Here is a 15,525-nt window from a genome sequence, read left to right on the forward strand (position 1 = left end):
GGACTTTAAAAATTTTCTATCATGTTAGTTTCCAGGACATCAGATAACCAGGATCAAGGAAATGACAGAATCTATCAGCAGAATTTGACTGAAATCGTTACAAGGACAGAGGAACTGGCTTCACTTGAAGCATCCAGAAGGACAAGGACCCACTTTTTCTCCTGCCCAGATAGATACAGAAAAATGTCCACCACACCCACCCTTTCCCCAAGTCTTTCTGAGATCAGCACCAGCCTCCCTCCCCTCCTCTCCCTCCCCAGAGGATGCAGTACCAGCCTCTGGGAGATGGGACAATGGACAAAGGATTCCTTTCAGAACACAGAGACCCCTCTCCATCTTTATCCTAGCTAGTCCCAGGCCTGTGCTCTCAACTCCCACCCTTGTCATCTCATCTGGCACCTCCCTCTGGGGCACTTGAGAAGGTGGGAAGAATGGCAGAAAGAAGCAAGACAGAGTAAGAAGGGGTGGGGGGAACCCGACAGGCAGACAGATGCTCTGGAGCCTAGGGGTTATGTTAGGAATTTCATCCCCGTACTCCAATCTGGATGGGGGGAAGGGAAAGTGGGAGTGAGACAGATAGACACAGACAGAGAAAGAAAGAGAGAGGAGAAAGAGGAAGAGGAAGAGAAGGAGGAGGAAGAGGAGGAGGAGGAGGAGGAGGAGGAAGAGGAGGAGGAGGAGGAGGAGGAAGAAGAAGAAGAAGAAGAAGAAGAAGAAGAAGAAGAAGAAGAAGAAGAAGAAGAAGAAGAAGAAGAAGAAGAAGAAGAAAGAAAAGGAAGAAGAAGAAAAGGAAGAAGAGGAAGAAGAAGAGGAGGAAAAAGAAGAAGAAGTAGTAGTAGTAGTTTTTAGTAGTAGTAGGGAAGGCAGAATACAGAATGCAAGGGGCATCAATAGGAATATTCAATCAACTGATCAACAAGCATTAATTAGGAACCCTCTTTATGCCTGGAACTTTGTGCTGGGTGACAAAAAATGCATCAGTTCCTGCCCCCAAGAACCTTGCATTTTAATCAATGGAGATGAGATGATGTGTGTGTGTGTGTGTGTGTGTGTGTGTGTATGAAGAGGATTGTTTAAAGTTGGAAGGATAAGATGGGACCAAGGTGTTAAGAGTCAGTCAATAGACATTTATTAGTTGGCTACTATGTGCCAAGCACTGTGCTAAGTGCTAACAATACCAAAAAAAAAAAAAAAGTTAAAAAGGAAAAAAAAAATCAGCCCAGCTCTCAAGCAGTTCCTATTATAATGTGGGAAACATGCAAATAACTTTACACCATCAAGCTAGAGATGGGTTCAATTGTAAATAGCCAAGAGTGAAAGACACTAGAATTAAGGGAAGGTGGGAAAAGAACTTAAAGAAAGCTGGGGAGATCAGGAGGTAGAGATGAGGAAGGAGAGCATTCTGGGCATTGGGGACAGCCAGAAAAAGTGACCAGTGAGGGGATAGAAGGTCTTGTTCTTAGACCCCAGGAAACAGAGCCAGTGATAGTCAGAATTTAGAGCCCTTGGATGATTGATGTTGCAAGACCCTTAAGATCTCAGTTTCTTTGTCTGGATAATGGGTGGGAGGTAATAGCAATTATACTATCTACCTCCCAGGGCATTTGATCAGCTGGCTTTACATTATCACTTTTTCCATGGACATAGTATCAACAGAATGAAAGCTCCCTGGGGGCAAGGGCTCAGTTTTTCTTGCTCGCTCTAACTCCTAAACATCATGGAATCAGAGATATAGACCTAGAAGAGATCTGTTGGCCATTGGGTACAACTGCCTTATTTTACAGATAGGGAAACTGAACCCAGAAGTTTCTAAAATCCCACAACCAGTCAAGGACTGGCCCATGGCCTCTCTTGAACAGCAACCATTTAGTAAATGCTTGGAGGTTGATTATTGATTATAGCAGTAAAGAAAGCTAAGGAAACATTATAGGCTGAATAAGGAGAAATGAGATGGGAGGACCCAGGGAGTCCAGGAAGGATAGAGTAGTCAGATTTTGCTCAACACTCATCAGACCTTATTTGGACGCCACATTTTAGGCAGGGCAACATAAACTTGGCTGAAGTCAGTACAGGGAGGGGACTGAAAGCTATATATCAAAAGAACTTGAGATAATCTATCTGGAGAAGAGGGGATTTAAGATGGGCTATGAGAGCAGCCCAAGGAACAAATCCAGCGTTTAGGTAAGAAGCAGCTTCTGGTCAGGAAAGCATGAATTTGAATTTATTTGTTACCTGGGAGACTGGACAAATTCCTTAACTGCCTGCCTCAATTTCCTTATCTGCTAAATGAAAATAATAGAATTTACCTTCCAGGATTGTTATTAAGTGTCAAATGAGATATTTTTTTTTTTTAAGTGCTAGTCAAATCTTAAAGCATTATATAAATAGTGTCATATGTTAGAATCAGAAGAAGGTTAGATTTGTTTTTGTTGGCTTCGGGAGTAGTAGGAGGATTGGGAATAGGGAAGGATGGATGGAGTTACAGAGGGAGATTGCTTGAACAATCAGAGCTTTCCCAGAGTAGAATGGAAGATAATAAAATTCCCTGTCTCCTGGATGTGTTTCCAGGTAGGATCTAGGATGTTGAAGGAGGGATTCTTGCTTAAGGTTATATGATGAATCCGATGATATCCGAAGTCCCTGACAGCTTTGACATTGTAGATTCTAGGTTTATCCGGAGAGCTATCTGTTGGAATTTTGTAGGTCAAATCTTATTTGCAAAAGGGGAACCAGTTGGTGCAAAGAGTCCCAAGAAGAAAAGCTTCACCCACCTATGTACAATTCAGGCAGACTCTCTTTAGGAGAAGCTTTACCTCCACCCCAAAGGCAACTAATTGGTAAACTGGTTGATTCAAAAAGGGATTTTCTCATTCTTCTCTCTCTTTCTCACCCTCCCCTCTTTTCCTTTTCCCCTCGTCTCTTTCTTTTTCACTCTCATTCTTTTTCTTCCCACATCTTTCTTTTTTTCCCTTCCTCCTCTCTTTCCTGCTCCCCCTTCCCCACTTTTCCTGCCCTCCCTCCCTTCCCCCTTTCCTCCCTCTCTCCTCTCTCCTAACCTCTCCTTGATGCTGTCGCTGACCCAGATCTCCTACTCCAGATGTGCACCGCAGTAAGGAGGGTAAAACATCGAGAGCCCCACAGAGCTAAATGCTGGGGCTATGTCTTGAATGACCCCCCTCCCCAGTTTGGATCCAAGACAGTTTAAACTCCAGAATGAATTTCCTTTTACACACATTTCATATACACATCATTTTTTTTTTTTTTTCTCTTCCTCTTGCTGACTTCTCTGGTTCCGGCTAAAATCCTATCTTCTGCAAGAAGCTTTTTCGAGTCTTCTTAATGCTTGGTGTCATCCTGCTAATTATTTCCCATTTATCCTGCATAGAGCTTGTTTGTACATATTGGTTTGCTTCTTGTCTCCCCCATTAAATAGCAAGTTCCTAGAGATCGAGCACGATCTTTAGTCCCAGGGTTTAGAACAGTCAGACACTAAGTGAGTGCTTAATAAATGCTTATTGACTGACCCACCCAGCTACACACTTAAGTAGGGAAAAGGCAAACACTTTCCCAACTTTACCACAAATATACCTATGCTGGTATATGTCCATCTGAAACACAGAATCGACCAACTGCCCGAGGGATAGGGCAGTAACCACAAAGGAAGCTCTGGGTCTTAGACTAATAGACTGTGAGGGGGTGGAAGGAAATGGGGGGCTCAGATCAGAAAATATCAGCTGGGAAGATCTTAGAACAGTGTATATGTAACAGCTTAATAATTGCTAATATTATAAAGTGCTTTAAAATTTGCAAAGCGCCTTACTTATACTATTTCATTTGACCCTTGGAACAGAAAAATTCAAAGTCTGAAAGGCTCCCAGGATACAGAATGTCAGAGCTGGAAGAGGACTCAGGACATGAATTCTATCTGAAAAGAAAATTATAACAGAATATCAGCTCCAGGAGGGGACTTAGGACATGGAATATTACAACATATAATGTTAGAGTCAATGTGAATCCGGCCTCAAACACTCATCAATCTTATCATTTAAATAGTCTCCTCCTTTTATCACATCACCAAGTTTGGTCTTAATCTCAACCTTGGGTCACTGTCTCCACTTCACTGAAGAAAGTTGGGGGAGAAAATAACCCACAAATCTGTGCCGGCTCTGTCTGATACAAATTTATGTTAAATAACCTCACTGGGCTCTCACCACAGCATGGCAATCCTTTCACAATTCCTTAATTGATTGTCATTTTAGCAAACATCCCAACATTCAAACCCTTCCATTTCTTTTCAAACCTCTTATAACTCCTCTCCTTCAGCCCTCTCTTTTGAGAACCTTAACTCATAGTTCTCTGAAAAACTGAAAACCAAATTTATCAAGAGCTTTCTCTTCTCTCTTTTCAATCTAGTATCAAGCAGAATTCTGGCTTGGGCCTCCAGCTCCTTCACCCATGTCTCACTGGTGGCTTCCTGTTGCTCACAAATTTAAAAAAAAAAACAAAATCCGAAATCCTTCACTTGATGCATCCACTCCCCCTACCTATGTGCCTCCAGTTACTTCACCCATGTCTCACTGGTGGCTTCCTGTTGCCCAAAAAAAAAAAAAAAAAAAAAAAAAACCAAAACCCAAAATCCTTCACTTGATGTATCCACCCCCCCAGCTATATACCTTTTTGTGATTTAATTCCTGAAGAAATCAATCAACAATAAGACTCTCCATTTCCTCTCACGCTCTTCTCTGCACTCTGGTTTCTGAGTTCATCTCTTTACTGGAATTGATACCTTCAAAGTTGAAAATGGTTTCTTAATTGCTGAGTCTAATGGCCTCTCAATTCTCATTCTTTTTCTTTGCAGTCTTGGACACTTAATTTCTCTTTTCTCTTGGATACTCTCTTCTCTCTAGTTTTTGTGCCTCTTCTATCTTCTGCTTCTTCTCCAACCTCCCTGACCACTCCTCCTCATTCTCCTTTGCTGGACCCTCCTCCAGATCTTGTTCTCTAAATAGAGGTGCCCCCTAAGGTTCTATCCTGGATCCACTGCTTTACTACCTCCAAGCTGTTTTGCCAAACTGGTGATCCCATCAGCTCCCCCAGATTCAATGATGATTCTAAAGTCTACTAACTAGCTTCTCATCTGCAAGGGCCTTTCAGAAACCTCCTCCAAAACAGAATTTATTTTCTTTCTCTCTATTCTTCTAGTTACTTTCAAATTGAAGCTTAAATCTCACCTTCTGAAAAAAAAAAAAAAAAAAGCCTTTTAGGGTTAATGCTGAGATTACTCTCATTTTCACTTTTGTTTGCAAGTTTTCTCCCTTAATGGATTGTAAACTCCTTGAGGGCAGAACCCTGGATTTTTGCCTTCCCTTGTAGTGAGAGTTTAGCACAGTGCCTTAATATAGAAGGTGCTTAATTAATGCTTGTTGACTTATACAACCTTGAACAAAGCACACACTCTCTCCATAAAAAGAATCAGTGATTTCCTCTACAATACCCCCAACAAGTGATCATTAGACCTTTGCTTGAAGACTTCTCAATGACGGAGGACTCAGCACCTTTTACTGAATTTCTCTGAATCTTGAGAGTAGAACCCTCAGCAGAAGAAATAAAAAGTCTGGATCTGAAGAAATTGATGTCCATGAGCAAGCTACCCTCCTATCTTTCAGCCTCAGTTTTCCCAAGTATAAAATGAAAGAGCGGGGTTGGACTGTGAGCTCTGAGGAACCTCCCCTCTCCCCTGGATGCTTTAATCTTCCTCTTTTCAAATTTCTTCCACGGCCCTTAAAAAACCCTAACATCCATAATGATGTAAGCTCACTCTCATCCATTAGCACACTGGCCTCCTTGCCTCCCCTAAGCAATGCATGATTAATAGCACCACTGGGCAGGGTGGGCAGCAGATCATAGACTGAGAGCTGGAATGACCCCACAGGATCCAAATGTTTCCTTTTATAGAGGAAATAGACCAAAGGAAGGGAATGACCAGGCTGGGTTACAGAAATATAAATGCCTGGGGTGAGATTTGAACGTGGGCCTTCCTGTCTCAATAAGTGGGTTCATAATTTGAACCCAACTCTTCTTCATTCTACTCAACAGATCAAAAAGTAGACAGGAGCGGTAGAGAGGCAGATGGATCTGTGCTACTTACCAGCTGTAAGTAGCTTCCTGTGCAGGCAAAACCCTTTTTTGCCTCACTTTCCTCCTCTGCAAAATTAAAGGTCCCAAGTGAAGGACCTCTGCATTTCTCCCAGGGCAGGCATTGGTCAGTGAAGCAACACTTATTAGAGGAATACTGAGGCTCCTCCTCATGACTCCAACCCAGGCTTCTGACCCCAGAAGCACCCCAGGCTCCCAAAGGCCAGTTTTAGCCCGACCTCAAACAGTCCTTGACCTCCAGAGCTCTTCAAGGTCATTTCCACTTTTACCAGGCAGGTCCCCTCCCCAGTTAAATTTAGTCTTCTTCCATTAGAAAGTAAACTAGCCCTTTCTCTCTTGGAGAGTCAAAGAGCAACATAACAACCCCAGTTTTCCAGCAATCCACATTCTAAAGCTGGAGACAAAGAGGAAAGACTGGCTATATGGAGAACATTTAGAAGATAATTTGCAAGGGGAAGGCACAAGCAGCTGGGGGGGTGGGGGGTGGGAGGAGGGTCGATTTAAATCTTAAAGGAAGGGTCTGGGGACTGGGATGGCCAAGTCTGTAGGAACAGGGAGAAAGGGACCAGATTACGTAGGTTGTGAAGGTCAAAACCGCAAGACTTGGCCACATGTTGAAGGTGTGGGGTGAGCAAGGAGGCTAAAGCTTGATCTCAAAAGTTTTGAGTGATAAGATGATGGCTAAGGATACTGTCCCTGCTCAGTCTAGGAGAACTGGGGCGAAAGTAAAAACACAGCTTTGGACTTGTTGGATTTAAGATGCCTATTGAGGACTGGAGCTTACTCAGTAGAGGGAACTCCCAGCTCTGACAGGGAAACACAGTAGTAGATAGATTTAATAGCCATGTGATTTCATAGCAAGCCATTTAACTTATCTCAGTTTCCTCAACTGTAAAATGGGGATAAAAATAACACTTGGGTTATTGTAAGAGTAAAGTAAAATACGGGGATAAAAATAACACGGGTTGTTGTAAGATTAAAGTAAAATATGGGGATAAAAATAACATTTGGGTTGTTATAAGTAAAATATGATTTGTAAATCACTTACTACAAGTGGCTGGCTGCATAGTAGGTACTTAATAATCTTGCCAATCTTCTTACATCCTCTCTCCAGCAATCTGCTTCGATCCAGGGACAGCAACCTCCAGGCTGATCCACTGCCTCTCAGCTGGGAACATAGTCCCTTCCAGGTTCTACCTTTGAGCTTTCCAGAAGTCCCAACTAAAATACCACCTTCTACAAACCTCCTTGAATTCTAATGGCCTCCCACAGTTAATTTTTTCCTATTTATTCAGTATTAACTAGTCGGATTAGCCAGCAATAGGTCAAGCCAAGCCCAAGTGGTCCAGGGTTGGGTCCAGATTGACTCAGTGAATGTAAATTGAAATTGTTTCTGTTTTGCCCATAAATCCAGGAAGTCTTCCCCCTCCCAGTCTGTATTATAATGGGGCATAGCCTCATTCAAACAAATTTAGTTTAAAAGTACTATGTGGGATCATCTCCAGTCATCTAGATCTATATCTTGCCACGGGACCCAGCTGGCTCTGGAGGGGAAAGTCAGGTAGGTGATCTTGCACAGCCCTCCTGCATCTACATCCAATTCACTCCCCTGGGGTCATGGTCCTCCACCAGAAGAAACAAAGAAAATTAATAGGCACATTTTTGTTTGCTTGCTGTCCCTATCACAGCCATTAAATTGTAAGGCTAAGAATCTGCCCTTTTGCCTCTTTTTGTTAACTTGGAGATTAATCTGGAAGATAACACATAGTAGGTACTTGACTGGTTTAAATTGGAACCTAACAAATCCCTTCAAGTCTCGTTTAATCAGATAGTTCACTTCCAAGACCTCTCCCAATTTGGTTTCATGTCCATATTTGCTGGTGAGGGATGAGTGAGTGTGTGTATAGTGGGGTGGAGGTGGGGTGTTTATACGGTCCTTCTCCTTTGACTCTTACATTCACTCTCTATGGGACCCTTGGCCAATCCAGTCATCTTTCTGATCCTCATTTTCTTAATCTGTCAAATGGGACCAAGAGCATTCGTGTCCCCGACCTCTAAGGGTTTCGGTGAAAAGCTTTGTCACCCTAAAAATGATGCAGAAATGGAGTCGTGCTCCTCACAAACTCTGCCTCTGAGCCAACGTCCCTCTTGTCTTCATTCTATTTTTCTGCCAGGCAGCCTGATGTGACTGGAGGAATACTAGAGCTGGGAGGTGGGAGTCTTACTTGGCAGCCCTACCTCCCGCCACTCACCAGCTGGAGGACTTTAGTGTCCACTCCCCTGGAGTCGTTCTGATGTTTCAAGTAAATGCCGGACAGCTATGGAGCAGGGCAAAAACCAGTAAGGATCCCTACATCAGGCAGGGGGCTGGACAAGATGACCTCAAAGGTCTTTTCCTGTGGAAAAGTCCTCCAGAATCTGCCTCCCATTTACTTTTCTGGTCTGACTTTCTAGAACTCCCTTCCACATTCTCTCCATTCCATTCCAACTGTGCTGCTGGCTCGACCTCCTACGCAACATTCCGTCTCCCACTTCCAAGATCTTGCAAGCACAGTGCCCCACACCTGGAATGCACTCCCTCCTCTTCACCTCTGACTTAGAATCGTGAGCCTCTTTCAAAACTCAGGTCAAAACTGCCTAGCACTCTTTCCTGATTAAAATTATTGCTATTTACATATACATGCAAATAAAATTATAAGTAAATGTTTAAAAATATAAATAAATAAAATTATGTATGTATATTATATATAATTTATATTATATGTATATACTATATATAATATAAATGGATCCAGCTGTATATGTATATTATATATATATAATATAGCTAGTATATATAATATAAATTTATATATTTATAATATATAATATAAATTTATATATTTATTATATACAATATAAATTTATATATTTATAATATGTGATATAAATTTATATATTTAGTTTATTTTTATTTACATGTATATGGACACCATATATATATTACATATATGTAAATATACAATATATTAAATATATAATATATAAATATAAATAAACTAAATATATATATAATATATAAATTTATATTATATATTATAAATATAAATTTATATATTTACATTTATATGGACACCATAGGGGAAAGGGAAGTCTAAGTGTGGAAACTCCTACCCACACAGGTGGGCATCTTCTCTGGAGCTTAAGAGTCTTAGAAAACTGAAGGGTAAAAAGCCTTGCCAAGAGGCGTACTCCCAGTACCTATGCTAGAACCCAGGACTTCCACTCTGAAACGGATACTCTAGCCACTGTAACACAAATGTAAGCTGCCATGTCTGACTGAACTAAACCTCCTGCAGGGAGACTATGTTTCAATTTTGTCTTTGCATCCCCAGTCCCTTACACAGTATCCAGCATAAATGTGACACTTTAGAATGTTTGCTGATCCAATGAGAGGAAAGAGAAAGGAAAAACCCATCAAGCCTCTGACTATCTAGTCCGGGCTGCCCACCTCCCTCCCTTCCAGAGCAGATGGAGAGATCAAAGAGAAAATGGGAACACCTGTAACTGGGAAGGAGCTGCTCAAACAGACAAAGGAAAATGCTTTTCCTAGAGAGGAAGCAAAGCTTAAGGGTTAGAGTGCTGGGCTTTATTCACTCCATCCCAATTAGAACTAAGTTCCCCAGCTCTTTTTGTGGAAGCAAAGAATTGGAGAAGGAGTAGGTGCCCATCAGTTGGGGGATGGCAGAACAAGGTGTGGTACATGAAGGTCATGGAATATTGTTCTGTTAAAAAATGATGGACAAGCTGATTTTACAAAGGCCTGGAAAGGTTTACAGAAACTGATGCTGAGGGAAACAAGCAGAACCAGGAATACATTGTATACAGTAACAGCAAACATGTGCGATGATCCACTGTGAAAGACTTGGTTTTTCTCAGTGGTTCAATGATCCAAAGCGATCCCAATAGATTTTGGACCGAAAATGCCCTCTGCACCCAGAAAAAGAACTAAGAGTCTGGATGTAAATCAACACGTGCTATATTCACTTCTTTTTTTCTGTTTTTTCTCCCTTCCATGCTTTTTCCTTTTTGCTCTGATTTTCCCCCCAACATGATTTATAAAGCAATGTGTATTAAAAATATTTTTTAAAAAGAACATAAGCAGGGGTAACTAGATGGTGCAGTGGATAGAGCACCTTCTCTGAAGTGAGGAGAACCTGAGTTCAAATCTGCCCTCAGACACATAACGCTTCCTAGCTGTGTGACCCTGGGCAAGTCACTTAACCCTAATTGCCTCAGGAAAAAAAAAAAAAAGAAATGAAGTGAAAAGAAAAAGAAAGAATATAAGCTCCCTGAGGACAGGAAATGTTTAGTCTTTTTTTTCCGGATTCCCCAGAGCACAATAACTTCATAGAAGATTGCTGATTGATTCAGAGTCAGAGGAAGTAGATCAGGCCTGCCCTATTCTTATTTTTAAATCCCATCATTGCTATTTCTGTGATCTTGGATGAGATAGCATTCATTCCCTCAGCTATATAATAAAGAAGCATGAGCTTTGTCACCTGGACTGTATCCTCTCCTCCCTGGGTCTCAGTTTTCTCAGATGTCAAATGAAAATCGGATTCGTTCCCGCCAGCTCCAGAACCATGAGCCCAAGTGAGAAGGCCTCAGATTCTGGGACAAGGAATATCTGTACAGTTGGCTCCGCTCTGGCCCATTCCCCTTCGCTTTCTATCCCTGAAAGTTGTCTTACCCAGCGGAAGGCAAACTCCTTGAGGGCAGGGACCTTACAGGAGTTCCTAGGTTCACTTTTGTCTCCAGTGTCGGGTATGGGAGGCTTCTAATAAATGCTGATTGCTGGTTGACTGTCCTGGGCAAAACACAGTGCAGAGGACATGGGGTCAGGGTGCTGGCAGACAAAGGGTGAACCCATTATCAAGCTTGGGAAACTGAGGCTAGCTTCCAGAGCTGCGAGCACGGAGCAGAGGGTGGGAGAGTCGCCAGCAATCCCCTGAGAATCGTACAACAGAGGAGGGAAAACCAGATGTAATTCTGGTCCCTGGGGGAGAACTGGAGGGAGCTGGGAGGGGTGGGAGGTGGGGGTGGGGAGAACAGAGGGTTAAGGGCTCTGGAGAAAAGGTTAGGAAATAAAAGGCATCTGATGGGCATGAGGGAAGCAGGAAAGGTAGGGAGAGGCAAGGAGGGAATGGGGTCCTCAGTGGCAGAGGGCTAGTGCTCTCCTGGAAGGGCAGGGAGATCTGGAGAAAGATCTGGGGGTCCTGGAGAAACCTCGGGGCTAACTGACTCGAGGACAGCTGGGTAACTCAGCACTGACCCTGACGTCAGGAAGAGCCTAGTTTAAATCTGTACACAAGATACTGACTAGCTGTGGGACCTGGACAAGTGATTAACTCTTGATTGTGTCTCCACTCTCCACACACACAAACAATAAATAATAATAATAATAATAATAACTGGCTTGGGGAGAGGACCTGAGTTCAAAGTCTGTCTCACTCACTGTTTGAACATCAGGGTCTCCAAATCGGGGCTAAATTTATTTAGATAATTATTTGAACAGGACTATTAACTTTGGTATTCTATGTGTTTGATTTTATGCATTTAAAGACAAAATTCTGAGAAAGGGGCTGCCCAAGGAGACTGTGGCGCTTTCACAAAGGCTGATCCTGGGGCGAGAATCCCAGCTCTGCCCCAAGTAGCCCAATGGGAACCTTGGCAAGTCACTTCACAGCTTTGATGAAGAGTATCTGAGCCTGGGTTTGAACCGCACGTCTAACATTCCATTCACAATACCATATTTCTTTGGAGCCTCAACTGGCTCATCTGTATATTGGGGAGAGTTTTAGTGTGATATGCCTCCTAGTTATTAATCTGGCCAGGTGGTGCAGTGGATAGGGCACAAGATTTGAATTCAAACTCACTAGACGTGACCCTGGGCAAGTGACTTAACGTGCCTCAGTTTCCCCATGTACAAAATAGGGATGATAATAATTGCCCCTCCTTTCCAGCGTTATGGAGAGCAACTAAATTAACAGACAATGCTCTGTATATAAATACTTGCTCATATTCTCTCACCTTTCCTCCACTATTTTCTACATTGTTCTTATCTAATAATGTCTACCATTCCCTAATTTCACTGCAAATACACACACAATACAAACATGGACCTGACCTCAAGGTCAGCACCTCTGAAGTCTCAATTTGCTCATCTGTGCAATGGGGAGAAAATACATGCATGAATCCCAGTACCCCCAATGAGGGACTTGTGGGAGTGCTGGGGAAGAGTCAGGAATTGAGGGTCCTTCCCTCCCTCAACTCTAAGGAGAAAATAACTGGAGAGGAGAATGATTTGCTCACCGCGACATTTGTTCAGTCACGTCTGACTCCTCCTGAGACCCCATTTGGGGCTTTTTTGGCTGAGACACTGACCATTTCCTCTTCCAGCTCATTTTACAGACGAGGAAACAGAGACAGACAGGGTTAAGCGAGTTGCCCAGGGTCATACAGCTAGCAAATATCTGAGGTCGTATTTGAACTCAGGACTTCCTGACCCCTGGCTCAGAGTTCTATCTGCTGGGCCACCTAGCAGCTCTCCACAGCTAGAGCTTGAATCTGAACCTGAACCTTCCCGTTCCAAATCCAGTAGTCTGATAGGCCATACTACTTCTTGGACTTGGACAATATCCTCGTGGTTAGTTATCCAACTTCTATTTGAATCCCTCTAGTTACAGGGAGCTCATTACCTCACAAGAAAGTCTGGTCCATTTGGGGGAAGTTCCTCCTTCTGCTGAACTGAAATCTAGCTCGATGGTCTTCCTCCCTCTGAACTCCCAGAGTGTGTTGACCTCTCCTTTAGGACAGCCCTCAGATCTAGCTACATGGCCTTCTTGACCCCAGCCTTCCTGCCAGATTTTAACTGTCTCCCTCCAATGCTTTTTCAGATGCTCATTCCCATCACCTCCGTCTCCCAGACGCATTTCCCTTGGTCAGTCTCCCTCCCCAGGGGCCCCGGAAGCTGGATTTCTCTCCATAGTCTCCAGCCTGTGTTCATCCAGTCTCCATTAACAGGGAACTCATTAACTGCTCCTTAATTGCTGGGGCAAATCACTTGGACCTCAGTTGTTTCATCTGTAAAACGAGCAATTTGGGCCAGATTGATCTTGGAGTCTCTCCATGCTCGGGAGCTACGACCGTATGAGTCACTGACGCTCGGAGGAGTCTCACCGGGGCTCTGTGCAACTGTGGGCTTCGTCCATGGCTACAAAGCCAAGTCTAATCCCATGATGCCTCCTGACTGATAACCCCGCCCCCATTCATTGCCCCTAGTTCCCTCTGGGGCCAATCAAGAACAGCATGATCCCTTTTCTCCCTTTACACATTTGATGACATCTGCCATGAGCTTCCCTAACACCTCATATATCTTCTTCTTTCAACTGCTCTTCCAAATGGCAAAACGTGCAGTCCATTCTGTTACCCTCTTCTTCCTCGCCCCATCTGTCCCTCACCCTGTCTCTAGACTCAGACACCACATCCCTAACGGTGCCAGACCTGCGCTTGGAAAGAACTGACTTCAAATTCAATCTCAGTCACTTACTAGCTGTGAGACTCTGAGCAAGTCATTTGAATTCTGCCTGCCTCAGTCTCCACATCTGTAAAATGGAGCCAATGATAGCATTAAGCTCTCTTGAGGATCAAATGAGTTAATATTGTGTAATCCTTAAAAAGCCATCGTCAGTTCTAATTATTCTCATCCCTTTTCCACATTCGATTTTGTCTTCTCACTTACCAGCTTTGGATCACTCGGTGGCTCCCCAAAATTCACTGGCTCGGGTTCACAATCCTTTGCGGGTTTTCACAGCCCGTCTGGTCCCACCCGACCAGAGTTTCTGGGTTTCTTTCCTACTTAAGACTTTTCATCCCGGCTTCTGGGGTCCTTTAGTCAGCCTGGCTTTCTCACTGTCCACACGACATATCGTAGCACACTCATTCCCACCTCCAAATGCCTCCCCCTCCAGGAAGCCTTCCTGACTAACCCCGGCCCACATTGCTCCTCCCTTTCCTTGAACTGACAGTCTCACACACCATCTGTAATGGCATCATATAGGGCTGAAGATAGCATCACTTTAGGAGGAGGAGAAGGTTGGGGAGAATGTCTCAAGCTGCCCATGCAGGTCGTTTGTTCCTGGAGGGCAGGACTAACTGGAGCACCCAGCTTGGGGCAGGGATTTCCTAGCTGCGTGACCCTAGCCAACTCACTTCTTCTCTGAAAACAGGGGTGCTAGACCCTGCCACACAGAACAGTTGTACCAAAGTCCCAGAGTTCTAGATCTAGATCTTCTAGTCACAATTTAGCAAGTCTAGAGCTTCCTAAGAGGTCAAAAACCTCATCTAACAGAAAAGGAAACTGAGGGCCAAGGGAGTGAAGGTATTTGCCCCAGATTACACAGGTGAGATTTGAATCCAGATCCCCTGACTTCAGGGGGAAGATTGCAAGGTGGTCTATAGTATAAATGCCAATATTTCCTTTTCCACTTCTCTCCCTGGCCCCCAGGACACCTAATTCAGGGACTCTGACCTGTAGGAGGACTGACAAGCTTCCCAACGACACAAGGGAGAGTTGTTTTAATTCCCTCAGCTGGTCCCCATCTCCTTTCCCAATGGGAATAAATAAACACAGTAGCCTGGGACAACCCAGCTCTTTCGGACTTCTTAAGGGCCCAGCACCACCACACCAATATGTTACTTCTTTATGATAGTTAATAATAATAATAATAATGACAACTACAATCTATCTCATGTTTATTGTGTGTCTAGCATAGTTACAATTCTCACCTCATAACAACCCATGAGATGAATGCTGTTGCCCCCATTTTAAAGATGAGGAAACTGAGGCAGAAGAAGGTTAGTGAGTTCTCCAAATTCCCGCAGCTGTCTCTGTCTCCTAATGCTATCCTCAATGTCACAATCCCAGAAGCTAAAACCAATTCTCTACATGCATATTAACCATTTGTCCAGGACGGACTAGTTCTCAAAGTCGGACCCTGGGTTCAAGACCTGACACACACTGGCTGTATGATCCTGGCAAGTATCAGTGCTTCAGGGAACGGGGCCTCTAAGTTGCCACACAGAAGACTCTATGGTGATTTCAATTTTAGAGGGATTTCCTAATCTGGGAGTTTTCTCTATCAGTGAAATCAAAGGTTCAGTTCCCCCCCCCCCTTCCATTCCCTCTTTTTTTCTATTAAATCTTCAGAAGGTAGACCTAGAAGGAGGAGGAGAAAACAGGGAGAGTATTTGCAGAGTTTTAAGTGTTGGGAGGAAAACTTGCTAAGAAAAACAGTTCTTTAAAAGTAGAATGGGCTTCTGGGTGGA

General features: G+C 43.5%; 1 protein-coding gene across 4 annotated transcripts in view; it reads right to left on the reverse strand.

The window, feature by feature from the left end:
• The window catches only part of MGAT3 (beta-1,4-mannosyl-glycoprotein 4-beta-N-acetylglucosaminyltransferase), a 57,315-nt gene that overhangs the window by 17,112 nt on the left and 24,678 nt on the right, over window positions 1-15,525 (reverse strand). The window contains exon 2 of one of the 4 annotated variants that reach the window (XM_031940069.1): window positions 10,889-11,005. The exons of the other annotated variants lie outside the window; for them this stretch is intronic. The gene's annotated coding sequence lies outside the window, so the exon portion shown is untranslated. The remainder of the gene's footprint in view (window positions 1-10,888; window positions 11,006-15,525) is intronic. 4 annotated transcript variants of the gene reach the window in all.

The sequence above is a fragment of the Sarcophilus harrisii genome, chromosome 5 (assembly GCF_902635505.1).
Source record: "Sarcophilus harrisii chromosome 5, mSarHar1.11, whole genome shotgun sequence".
Lineage (NCBI taxonomy): Eukaryota > Metazoa > Chordata > Mammalia > Dasyuromorphia > Dasyuridae > Sarcophilus > Sarcophilus harrisii.